The sequence below is a fragment of the Xyrauchen texanus genome, chromosome 29 (genome assembly GCF_025860055.1).
Source record: "Xyrauchen texanus isolate HMW12.3.18 chromosome 29, RBS_HiC_50CHRs, whole genome shotgun sequence".
Taxonomy (NCBI): domain Eukaryota; kingdom Metazoa; phylum Chordata; class Actinopteri; order Cypriniformes; family Catostomidae; genus Xyrauchen; species Xyrauchen texanus.
This window is the reverse complement of record NC_068304.1, coordinates 5153529-5175758: the sequence shown is the minus strand read 5'-3', so window position 1 is coordinate 5175758 and position 22230 is coordinate 5153529.

Genomic DNA, 22230 nt, shown 5'->3' with positions numbered 1-22230 from the left:
GTATTGCGTAAGCTAGCTTACGCTACGGGAAAGATTAATCTTTTCTGAGATATTGAAGCCAAAAAATTATCCTTAATTTTGTATCATTTGTCAACGCAGTGCAGCAACTGCAGACCTTGAGCGGGCTAGCTAGCGAGCTCATTGGTTGCTCTGCGGCAACTGCTGCAGCCTATAGACGAACTTGGCGAACTTCGCGTCCAATGAGAAGCGTCCGCCGCTTACTGCATCAAAGCCCGCCAAAATGGGCGTGACTAGAATGCATATAAGCGTAGTTCGTAGGCTGGAACCCTGATTTTCATCTCTTCAGTGAAGCTCTTCACATCTCTGAACTGGAAGCCGCGTCGCCGTTCGAGGGGCATCAAGCAAGCGTGGACAGCGCTCGAAGAAGCCGGCCGTCTTCGCCACCTTCAGCCATCCTGCGAGCTACGCCATCCGGCGACGTATCCTTTTTAATGCAAGCTAGTTCTTACGAACTTCACAAAAGAGTACAAGCGTCTTTTTAAAGATGCCTCGCTCCACTTGCGCCTCATGCCGCGCCCCTCTCAGCACTGGAGACCGCCACGTCATCTGCGCTCTCTGCCTGGGAGTGGGGCATGCAGAGCTCACCCTCGCTGAAGGCGGATGCGATCTCTGCGAGGAGCTGCCGATGTCGACCCTGCGGGCTCGACTCGAAGCGCTCAGGACCGAAGCCGCCGCGCCGCCTTCCATTCAGCCGCCGCGCCGCCTTCCATTCAGCCGCGCAGAAAAAAGCGCCACTCTCAAAGGCTGCCGGAACCAGTGGTAGAAGCGATTGCCTCGCCAGAGCCCCTCCCTCGAGCATCGCCTTCACCCTCCCCGCCCACCCGGGACGCGCAGTTGCCGCCGAGCGGCTGCTCTGCTGCCATCTCGGACGAAGAAGCGGAGGATATGGGCTGTTCCGTCATGGCTTCGGACAGCGAGGAGTGGTCAGGTTCACACGCCTCCTCCTCGGCCCAGGAATCCAGCAGGACCCGCGCCGGAGTCGAAGGGGAACTAACGCGCCTCCTCACACAGGCCGTCGACCGCCTCGGGCTCGAGTGGTCACCGCCCCCTGAGCAGGCTCCCAACAGACTCCACGCCGCACCTTTGCCCGCCCTCCGCGAGATGGCGGTCTAAGCTGGTGCTCCCGTCTAAGGCCTGCAGAACTACTTCCGCCTGTGTTGGCCGCGCCTATACCGCCGCCGGCCAAGCCGCATCTGCTCTGCATTCCATGGCCGTCTTACAGACAGAGGCTGTTTCAGATCTGACTAGCCGACATGGGAAAAGCTGAACGCACTACGCGCCGCTCTCTCTGTCCGTTTCTCGAAGCCACCCAAGCCATGAATCTCTTTCTGCCTCGTCGCGCTAGCTCCTCTGCAGGCCGCCCACGTGACCAGCCTCCTGCACGAGCCTCTTCACAGCGCCCAGCTCAACAAGCCAGACTTCTCAGCGTCGACAGGGCGGCCGCCCTCGATCGCGCTCAGACAGCCGCCGCAGACCGCCGCCCCCCTGCGGGCCTCGGCCTAAAATTGTGCTGAAACCTGAGCAACCGAAGTCCTCCTAGCGTTGTTGAGAAAACGACGGCTCAGTCCCGCCACGGCCGGACCACCGTCAAAGCTTCGCCCCCTGTCAGTCCCCTTCTCTCAGGCTACTGCAGTGGTGGATTCAGCAGCCAACAAGCCGGTGATACTACCCGTTTGCCTGCACTCAAACGCCGTTTCCACGGCGACCCAAAATAAAGCCTTATGTGTAGAAAATGTCCCCACAATCCAGTGTTCACCCTACACACAAGCATTACACGTCCCGTGTCCCTATCAGAGCACACTCACATAAAGCGGTTACGACCCGCTCGAGTGTTAGAGTTAATAAACGCGCCCACGAGCTCGTGCGCGCGCCACTCCTCTGCCTGCTCTGTCACACGGCCAGCTGTATGTAAGTCCCGTACGCCCCCTTTCAGTCCCCTTCTCTCAGGCTACTGCAGTGGTGGCTTCAGCAGCCAACAAGCCGGTGATATTACCCGCTTGCCTGCACTCAAACGCCGTTTCCACGGCGACCCAAAATAAAGCCTTATGTGTAGAAAATGTGCCCACAATCCAGTGTTCACCCTACACACAAGCATTACACGTCCCGTGTCCCTATCAGAGCACACTCACATAAAGCGGTTACGACCCGCTCGAGTGTTAGAGTTAATAAACGCGCCCACGAGCCCGTGCGCGCGCCCCTCTTCTGCCCGCTCTGTCACACGGCCAGCAAACACCTCTCCGCATGTAAGTCCCGTGCCCGTGACTATGCTCGCGCATCACTTATCAGATGTGACTCTTTCCCCATTTACCCCAATCGGGAAGTCACTCACAGAACAGCCTGTCTCTGCTGTCTGCGAGCAGTCATGCATAAACACAGTAAGCGTGCTCACACATTCTGTTCAGCGCGCTGTGTGCGGCAATCAGGGCGATTTGGCCATTCACCCTCTAGCATTACGCTTCAAAGCATGGGAAGATATCCCAGGGATATCCGAACGGGTGTTAAGCACAATAAAACAGGGCTATTTGCTACAGTTCGATCGCCGCCCTCCCCGCTTCAGAGTGCGGCTCGAAACTACTGTGAACACGGAAGCAGCCTGCATGCTTCGTTCAGAAAAAAGCAAACCTTCTGTGCAAAAGGGCCATAGAGAGAGTGCCACCTCCTCTGAGCGAGTCGGGGTTTTTACAGCCGCTATTTTCTTGTCCCCAAGAAAGACGGCGGCCTCAGACCAATATTAAATCTCAGGGTTTTGAACAAAGTGCTTGCAAAAAGACCGTTCAAAATGCTTACAATCAGGAAACTCCTCGCGCATGTGCGCCAGGGGGACTGGTTTATTTCTCTCGATCTGAAATATGCCTACTTTCAGATTCAGATAAATCCCCGTCACAGGCCATTCTTGAGAGTCGCCTTCGACGGCCAGGTTTATCAATACACCGTCCTTCCGTTCGGCCTGTCCTTAGCACCCCGTACTTTCACGAAGTGCATGGATGCGGCGCTCACACCCCTGCGGAGCCCATCCCAGTGAGAGCAGATCTCCTCTCGTAAGCTCGCGGCACGATCTGGCATCCCCACCCAGAGCGCTGGGCGCTACATGCGTGGGTGATCAACGACTACCCGTCGCTTTGCCAGAAGGAGTAATAAACACCATCATACACGCTAGAGCCCCTTCCACGAGAAGACTCTATGCATCAAAATGGTCTGTGTTTTCAAAATGGTGCACCGACAGAGACCTGGACCCACGGACCTGTGGGGTGTCGCCGCTTCTCGTGTTCTTACAAGAGCTGCTGGATAAGGGCAGATCCCCATCCACGCTCAAAGTGTACGTGGCGGCCGTCGCAGCGTTCGCTGAACCCCTGCACGGCCAGTCACTGGGAAAAAACGAGCTGGTCATCCGCTTCCTCAGGGGAGCTAGAAGGATGAACCCCCCGCGCCCCCCATTGGTTCCTATCTGGGATCTATCTATAGTTCTCGAAACTATGAAAGCCCTCCTTTCGAATCGTTTCAATCCGTGGATTTGAAATACCTTTCACTCAAAACCATTTTTCTGACTGCCCTGTCATCAGTCAAACGTGTGGGAGACCTTCACGCGCTGTCTGTCAGCGCTGCGTGTCTTGAGTTTGGACCAAGTGACTTCAGGGTCATTTTAAAGCCTAGACACGGCTATGTTCCCAAGGTGATCGGTACTGCTTTCAGAGCACAGGTCATTTCACTATCGGCGCTGCCAGCATCCGATAGCGAACGCGACGCCAATCTCTTTTGCACAGTCAGAGCACTGAGATTGTATACTGCGCGCTCCGCCTCTTTCAGACACTCTGAGCAGCTTTTCGTTTCGTTCGGAGGGCGCACCAAAGGTCTCGCCGCCTCGAAACAGACACTGTCTAGATGGATAGTGGACGCTATTGCTGCCGCATATGCGTCAAAAGACCTGCCATGCCCGTTGGGCATTAGGGCTCACTTGGGCATTAGGGCATGGCCTCCTCGTGGGCATGGTCCAGCGGGATTTCCATTCACGACATATGTGTGGCAGCGGGCTGGGCTTCCCCCTCCACCTTTGTCAGATTTTACAATCTTGCTCAAAAGTGCTCGCCCTGCAGGCAAAACTACTAGCGGTTTATTACGCTACAGCTCCCCTGGTGAGCTGCACTGATGGGACTCATTCCACACAGACCGGCACCGCCGCTCTGTCGTTCCCTTCCCACTATGTGCTTATGTATCACACACACACTGGCCCGCACTCTTGCCGGCCAAATATTATTTCCCCACTCACAAGGGCTCCCCCGGGTCCACCCCCCTGAGGCTCATGCAGTGGATGCTTGGCAGGCACGGCGTTGACAATGGGTTCCCGTAGCGTAAGCTAGCTTACGCAATACGAGAGAACCTCTCGTAAGAGAACGTCTCGGTTACCTACGTAACCTCGGTTCTCTCTAGATGAGGGAACGAGTATTGCGTAGCCGGCCGTGCTCGCGCCACGAGCGACTTTCGCTTCATTCAATGAAAACCAGGGTTCCAGCCTACGAACTACGCTTATATGCACTCTAGTCACGCCCATTTTGGCGGGCTTTGATGCAGTAAGCGCGCGGACGCCTCTCATTGGACGCGAGTTCGCCCAAGTTCGTCTATAGGCTGCAGCAGTTGCCGCAGAGCAACCAATGAGCTCGCTAGCTAGCCCGCTCAAGGTCTGCAGTTGCTGCACTGCGTTGACAAATGATACAAAATTAAGGATAATTTTTTTGGCTTCAATATCTCAGAAAAGATGAATCTTTCCCGTAGCGTAAGCTAGCTTACACAATACTCGTTCCCTCATCTAGAGAGAACCGAGGTTACGTAGGTAACCGAGACGTTTCCCAACATTTCTTGACCTGTCATTCAAACAGCAACCAGTCACCTCTGCACAGTTAAACTGTCAATCAATGATGCTGCCTATGGTGATTGCATCTCCTGAGAGAGTAAATGTCAAACATAATAGTCGTGAAAATGCACAGAATTATTTTAAAGAAGCTAGTGAAATAGGATGGATCTCATTAAAACAATTGGTCTGCAGTTATGGGAAGATTGAGAGGTTTTCTGAGTGCTCATGTTATTAATGGAATTGTAAAATTGTAAATTGTAAAAATCATTCTATGAGTAAAGAATTCCATTATGTTTTCTTAATTCCATATTAGTAAGGATATATGTTCTCATGTCGACTGAAAGAGTAATTTCTCTAAACAGATTTTGAAACTTACGAAAACAAAACATGTTACATACAATATGGTTGTATTTATTACTTTTGTGTATTATTATAGTGATTTCTCTGGGTGTGGTTCAATCAACAGTGTCTCAATCATTATATCCAATCTGCGCACTTAAGCATTGTTTGTGTTTGATGCCATTCCAGGGCATTCCAAATTAACACATTTTGTCAAGTGAAGTGAACTCAACAGATATCCCCTCCTTCTTGTGTACAGAGCGGTGAACACTTCATAGTAACCCTGTGTATGGGAATGAGGGTTTATTCTCTATTTGAAACTTTGGAGCCTGATTATCAAAGATCTGTGCTGTTATATTTATGTAGAACATAGTAAATCTCAACTCATGAATAACAAAAAATATTTGACCTTGCCTCCCTTTGACAAATGAACATTTTAAAAACATATACAGCTATGTGGACTTTCTTTTGACTTTCTAATGTATATTTTAAAACTCTTATTTTCACATATTGTATTGTACTACACTTTTATCAGGTGAATGGCTTGGTGGTGCCATGCACAGGTTTTTTGCATTAAACTGTGATAAAATGAAGCTTATTGTGCATGCAAGTGGAATGCTGTAACCCCTGCATCTAAAAGTAATTAGAATTAAGGAAATAAAAAAGAGGTGGATTGCCCTTTCACAAGCAAGAAAGAAATAATGGAAGTCTGAGATCTTAACTACCTCATATTAAAGCCTTGTAAGAAATGACTCTTATCTAATTACAAACTGCATTTTAACAACAGCAAATAGATCTTCAGTAATGAGAAAATAATTCAAGCTTGAGAACAACTAATCCACATATTATATGAAAAAAATTCTTAAGTGGTAATGAAGAGAATTATTTAAGCTTGTTGGGTTTGCACTGTTTTGCTTCTGGATTTATTGTCCAACTTGGCTCCTCAAAATCAGTCATGTGCTTCCTTACATGAACACAAACCAGCCTGGTGCCTATCACTGTGCCCATCATTGTTTGGTCGTCATTGACTCTCTCCACATTAGTACTGTACATTAACTAGTGGTGGGGATTTTAATTTATCTCAGTTACTCAAGTCTTTTGAATCCATTCGGCAAAAATATTTGTTCCAATTCGTTTACCATTCAGTGAACATTTCTGCAAATTTGCATTTGCACCTGTAGGTGTCGACAAATGAGCAGCTTTCATGTGTTTTTAAACAAGTCATTAAACCGAAAGCAAAGAGTCATTACTGACTGAAACAAGTCGAAATATCCTTTATTAAAATCTGCATGTCCACAAATCTACTAAGAGACTTCAACAGAGTGTTTAAGCATCATAATCGTTTCCCCACAAATGACAACAAAGCATATCTATCATTTTGTGGACTGCTGAGTAAGACTTTTGTCAAGCTATACAAAAAGACAACAATAATAGCCTAAATATAAGTTTGAGTTTTAAAAACATACTTATGTCATTGTAATGTGTGGTCATCTGTTACTTTTATTATCCATCCAGTTCCTTTCACTTCTTGTTGAACAAAATTCCTCCTCTCGTTCAGTCAGTCAACAGATCCTGTTCAGGAAGGAGATGTACCAGAACATTCAGTTCGTTCATGAACGAGAAGTCTCGTTCAGACTGAAATCACAGACTAGTTTAGTAAAGTGCTCCTTCACAACCCACACTTGAATGCTATTGGCTCGTACTTTAGTCAGATTTAAATAGGCAAAAAATGTTGCACTTTCAAACTAGAGCATTGGTATTGAAATGTAGAGACTCATTGAAAGAAAAATATGAATCAGTGTATGAAAATGAACAAGACCGATTTGTTCACTTAAAAGATTTGTTCAAAAACATTGATTCATTCACAAAATAAACATTCTAGCATTTACATGGAGACCAATATTCTGATCACTAACAAAAATCATAGAATGCAAGAGAAAACACTTTTACTTAAATTATCTGAATATTCTGTTTTTGATGTCAAACAGTGATACACAGTCATGTGCACAACACTTGCACACATTGGATAAGCTGGGAAGAATGTTGGTCAATGTGCTTTCATACAACGCAAACTTGGGGCTGTAAAACACTCATGTACATGTGCTCATTGTTAGAACTTTCCAGTGGAGCGGTGATCAGACACACATTTATGCAATGGAGTGGGAAATCAACAAACCCAGAGTGGAGTTGGAGCGTAGTGATAAGAAGAGGAAGTTGCACTGATAAAGAAATTCGCAATAACTTTCGCCTTTAGTTTTTTAATCTGCAACCTACGTATATCCTCTATTGTTGTCTTCTTTGGCTCTTTGCTTTATGTGTGTATGTCTTTATGGAGATGGAAATGGAAAGGCAGCCATGCGTAGAATTGGCTCATCACGGAAAACCACCACTTATATCACAGACTGCTTTTAAAAAGAGACACATTTATACATACATATAAGATCCTGAGAAATCCTATTACAGGAAGTGTTTGCTCAATAGTAAAGAGTTTGTCAGTGCCGTCTACAAAACACTTGAAGACATCCATAATGGATGAATGGGGAAAATTCCACTTTGTAAACTTAAAATGAACTAGCTTTTTGCAAGGGCATGTGGCTGCTAACAGGGTTGGGGAGTAAGAAACTACATGAAAAGGCCTTACGTATTTAAACTAAATATTCCAGTTACTATTTCAATAATTGGTAAACAGAATACAGTAACATTCAAAAAGTATTGTCATTACTTTAAATGTTAAATGAAACAAATCACAATAAATTGCAGTCTATTCAGTTGGAAAGCATCCATATAAATGATGTGATCTGAGGACTTTTTAAATTGCAGTGAAACACTTTATCATGATGTGTTTCATTGATTTGAGCAGACAAATGGCACTTACACACTCTTGAGGGTGACATCATTAAGGATCTTCCACTTGTGAGTTTAAAGGTGCTGTTAGTGAGTTTTTAATGGAAAAGTATGCAAAAAATGTTCCTACTCCCTCAAAGATATTAATGAAATAAGTGTCCTGAGATATCTCACAGGTCTCTGTGACAGCTGTAGACTTTGTAAACCACAAACAAAAATGTGTCCGTACACCACGGACATTAATGCTTTTCACCTGTCAATAATTTAGCTTGTTCTAATTTAAAGTTGATCATTGAGGCTATGAGTCATAGTGTTTGTCAGTTGAGGATACTATTGTGCCACTGTTTAATTTGACAGCCACAGGAAAAACAACGCTGCTTTTTTGGTCTCAAAATTATCTTTGGAGGGCGGGGTTTTGGAATATGGGGCATGGCTAATTCAACGGCTCAGTCACATGAAAGCTTCAGAACCCTAATAGTGCTTACAGCATCTTTAAGAGAGCAACTACAGCATGTTTCCACAGCTTAATAGAAAACACTTAGAAACACTTTGAAAGATGAAACTTGAAGTCAATAATACACGATTACAACAATATATGGTTTGTTACTTTGTTTACTTTGCAGTGTGGGTATTTTTACAAGAATAAAGGATGTGAAATGCTAACCAATGTAGTTTTTAGCATCATATAGAAATGTAAAAAAATAAATGTATGCAATTAATTGTACCCCCAACCCATAAGTCTCTATTCTGGTCTCTACTCTATATATGGCTCAGGTCCATCGTTCAGTCCAAGACTTTTTTGCTTGTTTTATCAGCCACCAGGCTAAAATCACAAGTACACACAGCACTTCTAAAGCATTTATATTAAAAACATAAATGTAAAAAATCTTGTAAACAGAGGAAAGTTATTTTTATTCCTCTAACCAGGTTCATCTACTGATTAAGAGTTGAAGTCACTAAATGGTTGTGGCAAGTTGGCAGTGTTAATAACCTGCTAATAGGGTGCTGAAGTAAATATGCTCTGCTTACATGTGCGGTGTGAAACAGGACTTTAGTGAATCAATTGCAAAAACAACACATTAAAATACATGTTCTTATTAAATTACCCTAAATCTTATGTAACCTGTTTTTCAGCAGGCTCATTTTGCATTCTCTTTGACACTCTGCAGCCCTACTAGAAGGTCTTATCTGAAGGTGGAAATTATTTACAAGTGACTAACATGATAAGCAATAGAAAATTGGCCTATTTCCTTCTTGAAGTATGAAAAGATTTGATTTAATCATCTGCACAGTCATGCGGGCCTCTGAAATGGCACAGCGTTTCTGGTTGTTTAAATCTCTTTTGTCCCTGCACATTACAGAACAATTCTGAACAAAAGCAGCACGACCACAAAATGAATCCATCCTCAGATAAAGATTAATGAGGCGCAAATGCTGAAGAATAACCACTCATTGTACACACTTATTCTGTAATAAATCAAATTACCAAGAATGACAATAAAAATAGAGTATATATATATATATATAGTACCTGGCATGCAGTATACCTTATTTCAAGACTGACTACGCCACCCCCTGATGATAGGCAGGAGGAACCTCAATATCTTCTCGTGAATGTAGAGTGGCTAATAATATGTTTATCCCCGCAAAGGGACAGTGAACAAGAGGCAGATATGTAAATGTATTCCAAATTTATTATATATTTTAGTGCAAGAAGACATAGAAAAGTTATTAAAATGAGTCGTAAAAATACTGGGCTAAATTACTGGTGGATTTTCCTCAATCTAGGAAGGTCGGATCGGCCAATGCAAAACCCCTGCTCAGGAGGCCCCTGGGGAGACAGAAACAGGAGACAGCAACCCAGCACCAGTCGACGCATGCAACACAGCAAGCTCTACACACTTAAGATCTTTAGATACCACTACAAAATATCACACCGTGTTGTAGTTATAAGTACACACCAATACAGTGTCTCTCCCAGTGTGGTCCCATGAAGAGAAGGGGCAAAGCATCAGTATGGATCCGGCCTTGTACACGGATAACCTACGCAGAAAACATAGTTAGGGAGGAGAACCACCAGCATAAATGGCAACACTTGGTCAAGAAAAAAAGAAAATAAAAATGCTACTATGAATGTGGCACATGAGTGACAAAATAAACCAAACAACCACAAAAATCAAACAACAGGAAACAATAAAGAAATGCTTATAAATCACATGAAAACAGTGGCTGGCCTGGTCCTTTTCAGTATGCTCAACTGTCCCACAGCGCATTAACACATGCAGAGAAAAGGTGAACATTCCGTTGCAGTGCAGCCCAGCAGCTCGAGTCACACTGGGGGTGATCGCATAAAGGTTAAACCCCCAGACAAAAGCCTGTGTCCTCCGTGAAGAGTAAGCACCCGCTTCTAAAATTACCCTGCATAAAAAGAGGGAGCCCAACTCACACAACAGTGTCTAGCATCAACACAAAAAAAACATTTATTACTTCCTAATTAGTCATGTGACCTTACAACAGATCATGTGATCCTGGGTGTTAATTGAATGTGCTGCAGCTGTGTTGCATGCCTGCCTGAGTAGATCCCCACACTCACTCCTCCCAAAAGATGTCGTCGCCCCCGACGATCAAACATCAACCCCAAGGAATGCAGCAGCCCCTACCATCCCCAAATTGACACTGGATACTGTGGACCTTGGCAAATTATGAGGATTCTGGTGTTTCCCATCTGTTGCCCGTCTGGTGCGTCGAAAACCTGGCGACCTGCCTTGAAGTTGGGAGTTCTCCACCTCGTCATCATCTTCACCATCACCCTCGTCCCAACCCTCATCCTCTCCTACCGGTACTTCTGACACTTCATTGGGAGCCGTTCGTGGCAGATCTGTAGTGACAACAACGGTTGGAATAGGTCTTACTTCTTCTATCCAGGTAAGGATATCCTCATCACTGCAATTCAAATTTCTTTCTGGGCAAGTAGATTGTATGCATGGCTGAGGGACCTTTGGTACTGATGGTATGGTCTCTAACTGTGATGCTCTAATCTCTGTTCTGTGGACTTGCCAGGCATTACCAGTTCCATCAACCATTGTTACTGTGTAAGGCCCACCAGGGTCAGTCGGTGCCCTGACAACTTTGTACAGTACTGGTGACCAGACATCCTGGATCTTACGGCGTCCTTGGCAACGGTGATCTTTTAAGTAGACCATTTGACCCTCTGTAAAACCCTTATCACACACCTGTTGGTTATGGTTTCGCTGATGGTAATCTGCTGCCTCCTCCATGTTCTTGCGGGCCAGTTCACGAGTTACCTGAAGTCGTTCCTGATGCTGTAAGACCCATTCATCCCAAGAGCTTGTTTCCTCTGTGTCAGTAGCCCCCAACAGGAAATCCACAGGGAGTTGAGGTGTCACGCCAAACATCAATGAGTAAGGGGAATGACCAGTGGAGCGGTGGGTAGAATTGTTATATGCCCACACCAACTGGGAGATGTACTTTGGCCACACCCTTTTTTTTCTATAGTGAGTGATCGGAGGAGGTCATGAAGGGTCCTGTTAAATCTTTAGCATTGGCCATTCCCTTGGGGATGGTATGCTGTTGTTCTAGACTTTTCAGTTCCATATAGCTGACACAACTGTGCGATTAGTGCACTCTCGAAGTTTCTCCCTTGATCGGAATGTATCCGTTTAGGCACTCCGAAGCGATAAAACCAACAGTCAACTAGGACCTTCGCCACTGTACTGGCATTCTGATCTTTGGTTGGGATTGCCTGTGTGTACTTTGAGAAAACATCTGTCATGACCAAGACATTTTCCCTTCCGTCTGTTGCAGACTCAAGCAGGGTGAAGTCTATAGCAAGTACTTCCAATGGTTGACTGGCCAGCAGAACCCCCTGGTAAGTCTTTACTCTGGGCTGAACAGCTTTAGCCAGCACACAGCCTTGGCAGTCCTGGCAGTACTTCTCAATTTCCGCTCCAATCCCTGGCCAGTAACACCGTTGCCTCACCAGGTCAATAGTCCGCCGTATTCCTTGATGTCCATGTTGGTCATGGAGGCCCCAGAGAAGCTCCTGGTGGAGACAATGGGGAAGGAGTAGCTGCATGTATGGCTCCCCATGTCTTCCGGTACAGCAGGCCGTCCTTCTCCAGGATACGATCCCACTGCCGGAGGAGATGCTGTACATCCTTGGTGAGTTCGGCCCGCTGCTCCTTGCTGGGAGACCTTCCTAGTCTCCAAAAACACAGAAAGTCTTTCAAAACAGGGTCCGCCCCCTGCAACGTTGCCAGATCAGTATTGGATCGACTTAGAAAGACTCCAATTTGATGAGACATAGCTTCCTCAGTTCTGTCGGGAATGAGCGGCTGGAAAGATTCATCTCTCAGCTGGTCAGTCTCCAAAACTGTGGTCTCTGCTTGAGTGCTGTATTTACGAGAGAGAGAGTCAGCATTAGCATTATTTTTACCTGGTCGGTAATGCACGGTGAAGTTGAAGGCTGCCAACTGAGCAACCCATCTTTGTTCAGTAGCCCCCAGCTTCAGGGTCTGAAAATGTCTCAAAGGGTTATTGTCAGTATAGACCGCACATTTGCTGCCCAGTAAATACTCTCTGAATTTTTCTGAGACTGCCCATTTTAATGCTAAGAACTCCAGCTTCATGGAGCTGTAATTCTCCATGTTACGCTCTGAACCACGCAATGAGCGACTAGCATATGACAGGGGTCTCAATTTCCCATCCTTCTCCTGGGACAGGACTGCACCTAGACCTTGGTGACTAGCATCTATCTCCAAGACAAAAGGCTTGGTGAAATCGGCAAATGCTAAAATGGGAACACTTGTAAACATCCTCTTCAACTCAGTGAAACTTCTCTCACATCTTTCAGTCCACATACTGGGTAGGACTGCAGCTGGCCTGGTCCTACTCATCTTTGCAGCTTTAATCACGTCCGCCACTAGTTGGTGAAGTGGAGCCGCTAACTGGGCAAACCCCTTGACGAAGCGACGATAATAGCTGCAAAATCCTAGAAATGATCGGACTTCAGTCACATCACAGGGCCTCCTCCAGTTACTCACAGCAGATATCTTTTCTGGGTCAGTGGCCACACCTTCTTTGGACACACAATGTCCCAAGTACTGCACCTCCCTCCTGAAAAAGTGGCACTTACTCAGCTTTGCCTTGAGCCCTTTCTGCTGGAGTTGACTAAGGACCATCTCCAGTCTCTGCAAGTGCTGGACCACAGAAGAAGAAAAAATTATGACATCATCCAAATATAAAAGAACTGAGTGAAAGCTCTGGTCACCAAATATACGCTCCATGAGCCTCTGAAAAGTTCCGGGAGCATTACATAGTCCAAATGGCATCCTTTCAAATTCAAAAAGGCCAAAGGGGGTACAGAATGCAGTTTTTGGCTTGTCTCTCTCAGCGACAGCAACTTGATTATAGCCACTAGCCAAGTCCAGGGTTGAGAACCACTGGGAACCTGACAAGGCGTCCAAAGACTCCTCAATACGAGGTAATGGGTAGGCATCCTTTCTTGTCTTGGCGTTAAGTTGGCGGTAATCAACACACATCCGAAGCTCTCCAGTTTTCTTTTGCACCAGGACAATGGGTGATGCGTAAGGGCTGCTACTTTCCCTAATCACTTTACTATCCATAAGCTGTTTAATATGGTCTTTCACAGCCTGCCACTGTGTAGGGGGTAGACGCCTATATCTTTGTCTGACGGGTGCATCATCTAAAAGAGGTATCTCATGTACAATTTCATCAGTGCAACCCAGATCTCCATCATATTTAGCAAAGACATCACTATACTTCTCTAACAGCTGTTTAACTTGACTCTCCTCTTCAAGTGAAAGCTCTGACCAGTGTAAAGCTGCAAGGGCTTCTGAGATGGAGGCAGGTGGCTCACCAGCAGTATGTCTATTAACTAGGGCAACCTCTCCATTCTCCCCCTCAAACCTCAGCTGCTCTGCCGGAATGTCAACTACTGAGTGTAACATCCCCAACACCTGCTTTGAGTGGACTGTAGCACCAGTGGCTCCTACATTAACTACAGGAACAAATGTCACACCATTAGTAACACTGAGTAACGACGCGGACAACAACAAACCTGAGGCTCAGATCTGAGCCTCCAGGTTCCAACAACATTGTGGCAGGTGGCGTATGTGGAACTTTTGGGCAGGTGACCTTAATAAACTTAAGTGACCCCGCTGGTATAAACTCCCCACCCCTTTCTAGAACCCGCACCCGACCCTCATGAGTTAAATGGCACACATCTTGGCGACGACAGTAGCGGAGAGCAGACTCCCAACAGGCCTCTGCCTGAACAGCACATAGAGAAGCAAATAAATCTTCACCCTGTTGTGCAAATAACTCCCTATAACACTGAGCAATGACATTCATTCCTAACAGCCCAGGAATAGAATGTTGTTGTAATGTACGAGGGGCATCTTTCACCACCAAAACCCCCCGTCCTGGAAGGGTTCTACCCAGTACCTGGATATCCAACTCTAAATATCCAACATAGGGGATGTCTAAGCCATTTGCAGCTTTTAAAGCCAACCACCCACATGACTTGAGCTTAGGTGCACCCCAATGTTGAAAGACTTCCTTAAAAAGCGACTCTGTAATGGTCGTCACCATAGAACTGGTGTCCAGTAAACACTTTACTTCAACACCCCCATCTTTACCTCCACTACAGGACATTTACCTACAAGTGAGATGGGTTGACCTTCTGGGGTAAACTGGTAACTGGGGTTATGGGGACGGGCAGTAGAATGGTTTAACACAGATTCAATCTTAGACAGACTCAGTAGGATTTTATTAATCTGTAACTGCAGTTGGTTAAGTTGTTCCTGCAGGGCAGAAACTTCCGACCCTTTTCCCACCCCCACTGCATGACAAGCCCCTTCAACACTTATATCCACCCCACAGTGGTAAAGCCCAGCTCGATTTTGTCCAGAGGGGCGCTCACCCTCCTCCATCCATCTAATTGCTTCCTGCCGCAGTGCTATAAAATCAACTGCCGGATTTTGGCGCACAATGCTCTTTAGCTCTCGTCTTAATGAAACATCACGTACATGCTCCATAAACTGATCTCTGACTAATATATCTGGGTCTGTCAACCTATTAGGGTAAGCACGCTTGATTTCCCACAGAGAGTGTGAAAATTCTTTTAGAGACTCTCCATCTTTTTGTTTTCTGTCAAAGAATTGTCTCTGCAGGCTGACAAATGAGGAGGAGGAACCATAAACCTCTTTTAAGATTTTTAAAATTGTGTCCGGATTCTCCCGCTCAGCCAAAGGGCGGAATCTAATTTCAGCTTTTGCTTCTCCTTCCAAATGATCATAAAGGAAGAGGGCCTTCTCTCTAGCGCTCATATTCCTATCCCTCACGCATGACTCAATATTTTCTATCCAATCATAAATCAATATATCGGATTTAGATTTTGAGCCAGAGAAGTGGGGGCACTTCCTTTCTCTCTGAATATAAACAAAACGTTCAGGTCTAGGTTGTGGACCAGGAAAATTTGGTGAGTACAAATTACCACTGGGGGCTATCCCACCAGCAGTAGTGCCATTACCAGAGGTACTTGTGCTGGCACCTCTTCCTCTCTGAAGTTGTTCATTAGCCACTCGTAACCTCTGCACTTCCTCCCGAAGAGTCAAAAGTTCCTCTGGCACATGTTCCTCCACCTCACTCATTTTACCAGTTTAACAGCCTCACTATCACAGAAGAGAACATAGAACAAATGCCAAAGACATAAAAAAACGAAAACACTTCATTTGAGAAGTAGTAGTCACTAGCCTTTGGTTCCCATCGTGATTTGTCTTGGCCGTCCAATTGTAGTCTTCTGTTGTCCAGAGCCAGCCACTGTTTCTATTTTAACAATCAAAAAAAATACACAAACAAAACCATACAAACAATATAAAATGTCAGTGCCTTTTTTTTTAAACCCTGCCGACTACGCCAAAATGTGGTACCTGGCATGCAGTATACCTTATTTCAAGACTGACAATGCCACCCCCTGATGATATGTGTGTTAATTGAATGTGCTGCAGCTGTGTTGCATGCCTGCCTGAGTAGATCCCCACATATATATATATACAATATGTGTGTGTGTGTGTGTGTGTGTGTGTGTGTGTGTGTGCGTGTGTGTGTGTGAGTGTGTATTTATCACTTTGTGGGGACCAAACGTCCCCATAAGGATAGTAAAACCCGAAATGTTTGATGTTGTGGGGACATTTTGTCAATCTCCATGAGGAAAACAGCTTATAAATCATACTAAATTATGTTTTTTGAAAATGAAAAAATGCAGAAAGTTTTCTGTGAGGGTTAGGTTTAGGGGTAGTGTTGGGGATAGAATATATAGTTTGTACAGTATAAAAACCATTATGTCTATGTGGTTCCTGTAGAAAATACATTTGTATCGCAAATTCATGGATATTTATAATTTGATAGAGACTCCAATTATTGAACTAATACTTGTTGCAATGAAGCTTGGTGTCACGAATGTAAGGCAATGAAGGCAGACGAAGGTTGAGGATCCAAATGCAGCTTACTTTATTGTTCACAAAAACACAAAGGAAAACCCTCAGTGGGGAAATAAACATAAATAGAGAACTCGGGCAGGGAACACAGACCAGGGTAACAGCATTCACAAACATTCAACGACAGACAAGGACTGAACCAAAAACCAGGATATAAATACAAAAACATGGGACAAAGGGGCCAATGAACAAACAGAACACAAACTAGATGACAAGGTGATTAACAGAAACCAAAGGCAAATTAACAAGGGCAGGTGAAAACAATGACAGGGAACACGAATTGTCCTGTTCAGGACTGTTTTGAGTGTACTGACTGGCACATGTTCAGGGAGGCTGCAACATATGGCAATTCTACCAACTTGGAGGAATACACAGCATCAGTGACCAGCTACATCAGCAAGTGCATTGATGATGTCACTTTCTCCAAGACCATCACCACACGCTCCAACCAGAAGCCGTGGATGACTGTGGAGGTGCGCACGCTGCTGAGGTCCCGAGACTCCGCCTTCAGAGCAGGCGATAAGGCAGCCCTAAGAACAGCTAGGGCCAAACTGTCACGGGCAATCAGAGGCAAAGCGCGCACACGCCCAGAGAATCCACAGTCACTTCCAGGACAGCGGTGACATGCGGCGCATGTGGCAGGGCATCCAGGCCATCACCAACTACAGGACAACATCAGTTGCCTGTGACAAAGATGCCTCCCTTCCAGATGCACTGAACGACTTCTACGCTCGGTTTGAAGTGCAGAACGACGTGATGGCGAGGAAGTCCACCCCTCCTCCCAACGACCAGGTGCTCTGTCTTACCATGGCAGATGTGAGGAAAACTCTACGTAGAGTCAACCCACGGAAGGCTGCTGGACCAGACAACATTCCTGGCAGAGTGCTCAGAGGATGTGCAGACCAGCTAGCAGATGTTCTTACCGACATCTTCAACATCTCTCTGACCAGCGCCGTCGTTCCAACGTGCTTCAAGGCCACCACCATCATCCCCATGCCAAAGAAGTCTTCAGTGTCCTGTCTCAACGACTACCGTCCCGTCGCACTTACACCCATCATCATGAAGTGCTTCGAGAGGCTCGTCATGAGGCAGATTAAGACCCAGCTGCCCCCTCACTAGACCCACTGCAGTTTGCGTATCGTTCAAACCGTTCAACGGACGATGCCATCACCACAACCCTCCATCTGGCCCTCACCCACCTAGACAATAAGGACTCATACGTTCGAATGCTGTTCATAGATTTCAGCTCAGCATTCAACACAATCATTCCCCAGCACCTGATTGGAAAGCTGAACCTGCTGGGCCTGGACACCTCCCTGTGCAACTGGATCCTGGACTTCCTGACTGGGAGACCTCAGTCAGTCCGGATCGGGAACAGCATCTCCACCACCACACTGAGCACTGGGGCCCCCCAGGGCTGTGTGCTCAGTCCACTGCTGTTCACTCTGCTGACTCACGACTGTGCAGCAATGCACAGCTCGAATCACATCATCAAGTTCGCCGATGACACGACCGTGGTGGGTCTCATCAGCAAGAACAACGAGTCAGCATACAGAGAGGAGGTGCAGCGGCTGACGAACTGGTGTAGAGCCAACAACCTGTCCCTGAATGTCGACAAAACAAAAGAGATGGTTGTTGACTTTAGGAGAGCACAAGGTGAACACACTCTGCTGAACATCGACGGCTCCTCTGTGGAGATCGTCAAAAGCACCAAATTCCTTGGTGTTCACTTGGCGGAGAACCTCGCCTGGTCCCTCAACACCAGCTCTATCACCAAGAAAGCCCAGCAGCGTCTCTACTTTCTTCGAAGGCTGAGAAAAGCACATCTCCCAACCCGCATCCTCACTACATTCTATAGAGGGACTATTGAGAGCATCCTGAGCAGCTGCATCACTGCCTGGTTTGGGACTTGCACCGTTTCGGACCGCAAAGCCCTGCAGAGGATAGTGAGGACAGCTGAGAAGATCATTGGGGTCTCTCTTCCCTCCATCAAAGACATTTACAAAAAAAACTGTATCCGCAAAGCAACCAGCATAGTGGACGACCCCACACACCCCTCACACAAACTCTTTACCCTCCTCCCATCTGGCAAGAGGTACCGAAGCATTCGGGCCCTCACGGCCAGACTGTGTAACAGCTTCTTCCCCCAAGCCATCAGACTCCTCAATACTCAGAGACTGGTTTGACACACACGTGTCCTGAGTTGCACTTTAATTACTGTCACTTTATAACTGTCTGCTACCTCAATAACTGCTATGTGCATAGAACATTATCTCATAGTATGTTATGTTTACATTTTTAGAAACTGTCATCTTTTTGCACTACTGAGTACTGGTCGGCGCTGCACTGTCTATTGTCCTGTTCATTGTCAGTAATTTGTTGTACTGTCCTGTACTTTTTGCACATGTTTGCACGTGCACTTTATATAGGTATATGTAGGTTTTTTTTTTATATAGGTATTTTATTTCGTTGTGTTGTCTCATGTGGTCCTGTGTTGGTCCTTTGTTATTTTTATGTAGCACCATGGTCCTGGAGGAACGTTGTCTCGTTTTGCTGTGTACTGTACTAACTGTATATGGTTGAAACGACAATAAAAACCACTTGACTTGACTTGACTTGAACGCTAACAAGGAGACTATGGAGTTAAACAAGGGACAAAAGTGAAAACTAAGGAGTGCAAAAGTGACAAAAATGGCAAACAAAAGGGCAACAGTGAAACAAGACAAGGTATACATAACACTTGGTTCCTTAATCCATAACAACTAGGCATGGCCACTTGCTTTGTTGTTGTCACCCCATAAAAATAATTGAATGTAACCCCTGTTGGTTGACACTGTAACTACACAATGTGCTGGCAAAATCACCTTTCTCCATTGATGGCCATTCAAAGGTCTCTGGGTCTATCGGCGGCTATGATGGACCTCCTTTGTTTGTACATGTATACATTTATCTGTTGAGTGAAGATGGTAGTGGTGTGTATTTTTGTGTGCGTGTGTGTGAGCGTGTATTTATCACTTTATGGGGACCAAATGTCCCCATAAGGATAGTAAAACCCGAAATTTTTGACCTTGTGGGGACATTTTGTCGGTCCCCATGAGGAAAACAGCTTATAAATCATACTAAATTATGTTTTTTGAAAATGTAAAAATGCAGAAAGTTTTCTGTGAGGGTTAGGTTTAGGGGTAGGGTTAGGTTTAGGGGATAGAATATAAAGTTTGTACAGTATAAAAACCATTATGTCTATGGAAAGTCCCCATAAAACATGGAAACACAACGTGTGTGTGTGTGTGTGTGTGTGTGTGTGTGTGTGTGTGTGTGTGTGTGTGTGTGTGTGTGTGTGTGTGTGTGTGTGTGTGTGTGTGTGAGACAGAGATCTCCCAAACCTATTATGTCTGGAAGTGTTATTTTTCTCCATGCCGTGATGGGTGTTGTTGGAGTGTTTCAAATGAGGCATGAAGCAATGTGTGGAAAACTGTACATTATATATTCTACTGCAGAATTGCAGCTGTCTTACCAAATGTACAACCTGCACACCATGACATGTACCACACAACTCCCTTTAAGTTCGACCTGTTTAAAGCAGACAGGAGTCAGTAATGAGTTAAAACAAACAGGAAATTAATATCACATTTATCCACTACTGATTCAATACTTTAAAGCTGGAGTGTGCTAAAATAAATATTTCGCCAACCCTCTTACAGCTTAGACTATTGAACAGCATTGCGCTTAAGATGTAGTACTCTTATTATAGGACCCATAATATTTTTGTCTGTTTTATTGAGTAGGTTTTCTAGTCTTACAAAGTCATGCTGTGCTATAAAAAGAAACAGCACAATGTTTCAGAACACACAACAACATTCTATAGCAGTGGACACCAATTAGCAGATCGTGGTCCGGGTCTGGACCCCTGCTTGTTTCCATCCAGACCGCTAGACGTCATGACATTGGTTGCCCCATCTCACCATTTCTACACATCAAGTGATCAGTGTGACTAAACAACAGAGCTGTGTACAGTGCGAGTTCTCAAGCTTAGATAGAACTGATCTTTCAGCACTGTATCCTCGAATATTGTTCTCTATTACAGAACATACTTAATTTAAACACTTTCGCACCACACGCAGAGCTGCAGACCTGTTTATTTTAACAACAATAGAATGTAGTGGAGAAGAGAGTACAGTGAGAAGCAATATGGATGGATACTGGCATCTTTCGTAAAACACACGGCAGAAAACGAAAATAATGTGACGTGAACTCAACTTAATGTGTCTGAAATGAATCAAAACGGTCAGCTAAACCAGTTTTGTGACATACAACATGCTTCCAGGGATCCTTTAAAATAAATACAAAATTCCCATAAAAAATGAGCTTTATTAATCAGCATGTTTCAAGCCTTTCACAATTCATCTCTGGCATAGATGGCAATGGAAACAACCCAAAATTTATATTACTAGTAGCATAGTGGCGTTCTCATGAGAATGTTTCCATTATTTCATATTCTGACAATTTACAGGCCTACTTCATTTTAGCTAACAGTATTTTTAAGCTTCACTATTGTGATGTACATCATTTGTAGTTGGTAGATGTTCACTTTAATGAAATGTCCCAAGGCCTTGTGCCCCTTGGGTATCTAAAAATATTCAAAAATAACACATACTCGACTTTTCACATTCAACTTTCAAGTTGATGTTATCTTTTAATATTCATATTAAAGTGCTCTCAATTGATGAACTCTGGCGAAATATTTCATTCTTTTGGTAAAAGATCCCCCAAAACCCACTGCTTTAGCTTTGTCTCTGGGTCCTCATCCCTGCCCAGTTTAAAGAAAATGTTTAAACTTTTTTTCTTCTTCTTCTTCTTTTACAAAGTAATATTGCTGCCAACTTGGAAATTTATAATAACTATTTAAAAAAAATAGCATTCCTTATATCATTTCTTAGCTACTGTATACGAACACCATATTTCCTTCCCACCTTTGCTGGGAAGGAAATGTAGAGGCGGGACCTAATGGAACTTTAATTGAATGCCCCTGCTCTATAGTGTAAACCCTGAGTGAACTTGACAGTTCAAATATCAGAGATGCTGAAAGCAACTTAAAGTTAAATAATTAAAAGCATTATTCCATGCAGAGACACCATCAAATCTAAATGTCTCCAGGAGCTATCAAATCTTCTTACTAAGGGCATTTTCAGACATGTAGCTTGCTTGATTTATTTTCCGAAACAGGGGCTTAAATTACTACAGTGTTGCACTTTATATGGTTCGGTTCGCATGTGAGCAAACTGTCCCCTGATTTGTCAGAATGTTTGTGCGTTGTTCCAGTATTTAGCTCATTTATCGATGTAGAGTACAAATTATTTACCTGAAAAAGTGCGTCAAATTGTAAACATTTTTGAGTATTGTCTTTGTCACGGTTATGAAACACATCATCACAGGGTACAAAATACACGTTTCAGAGGTTTTGCTACAAATAAACATTATCTGCTACATGGATGGATATCAGTTGTAAAATTTCCATTGTGGTTATTTTTATCTGTCATTAGTTACTTTGCATTATTTCTGGATTTAAAAAGTTGCTAACGCCGTCCTACCCATTTCTGTTTTCCACTATACAAAAGAGAGATGCGATCATTCTAAAATTAC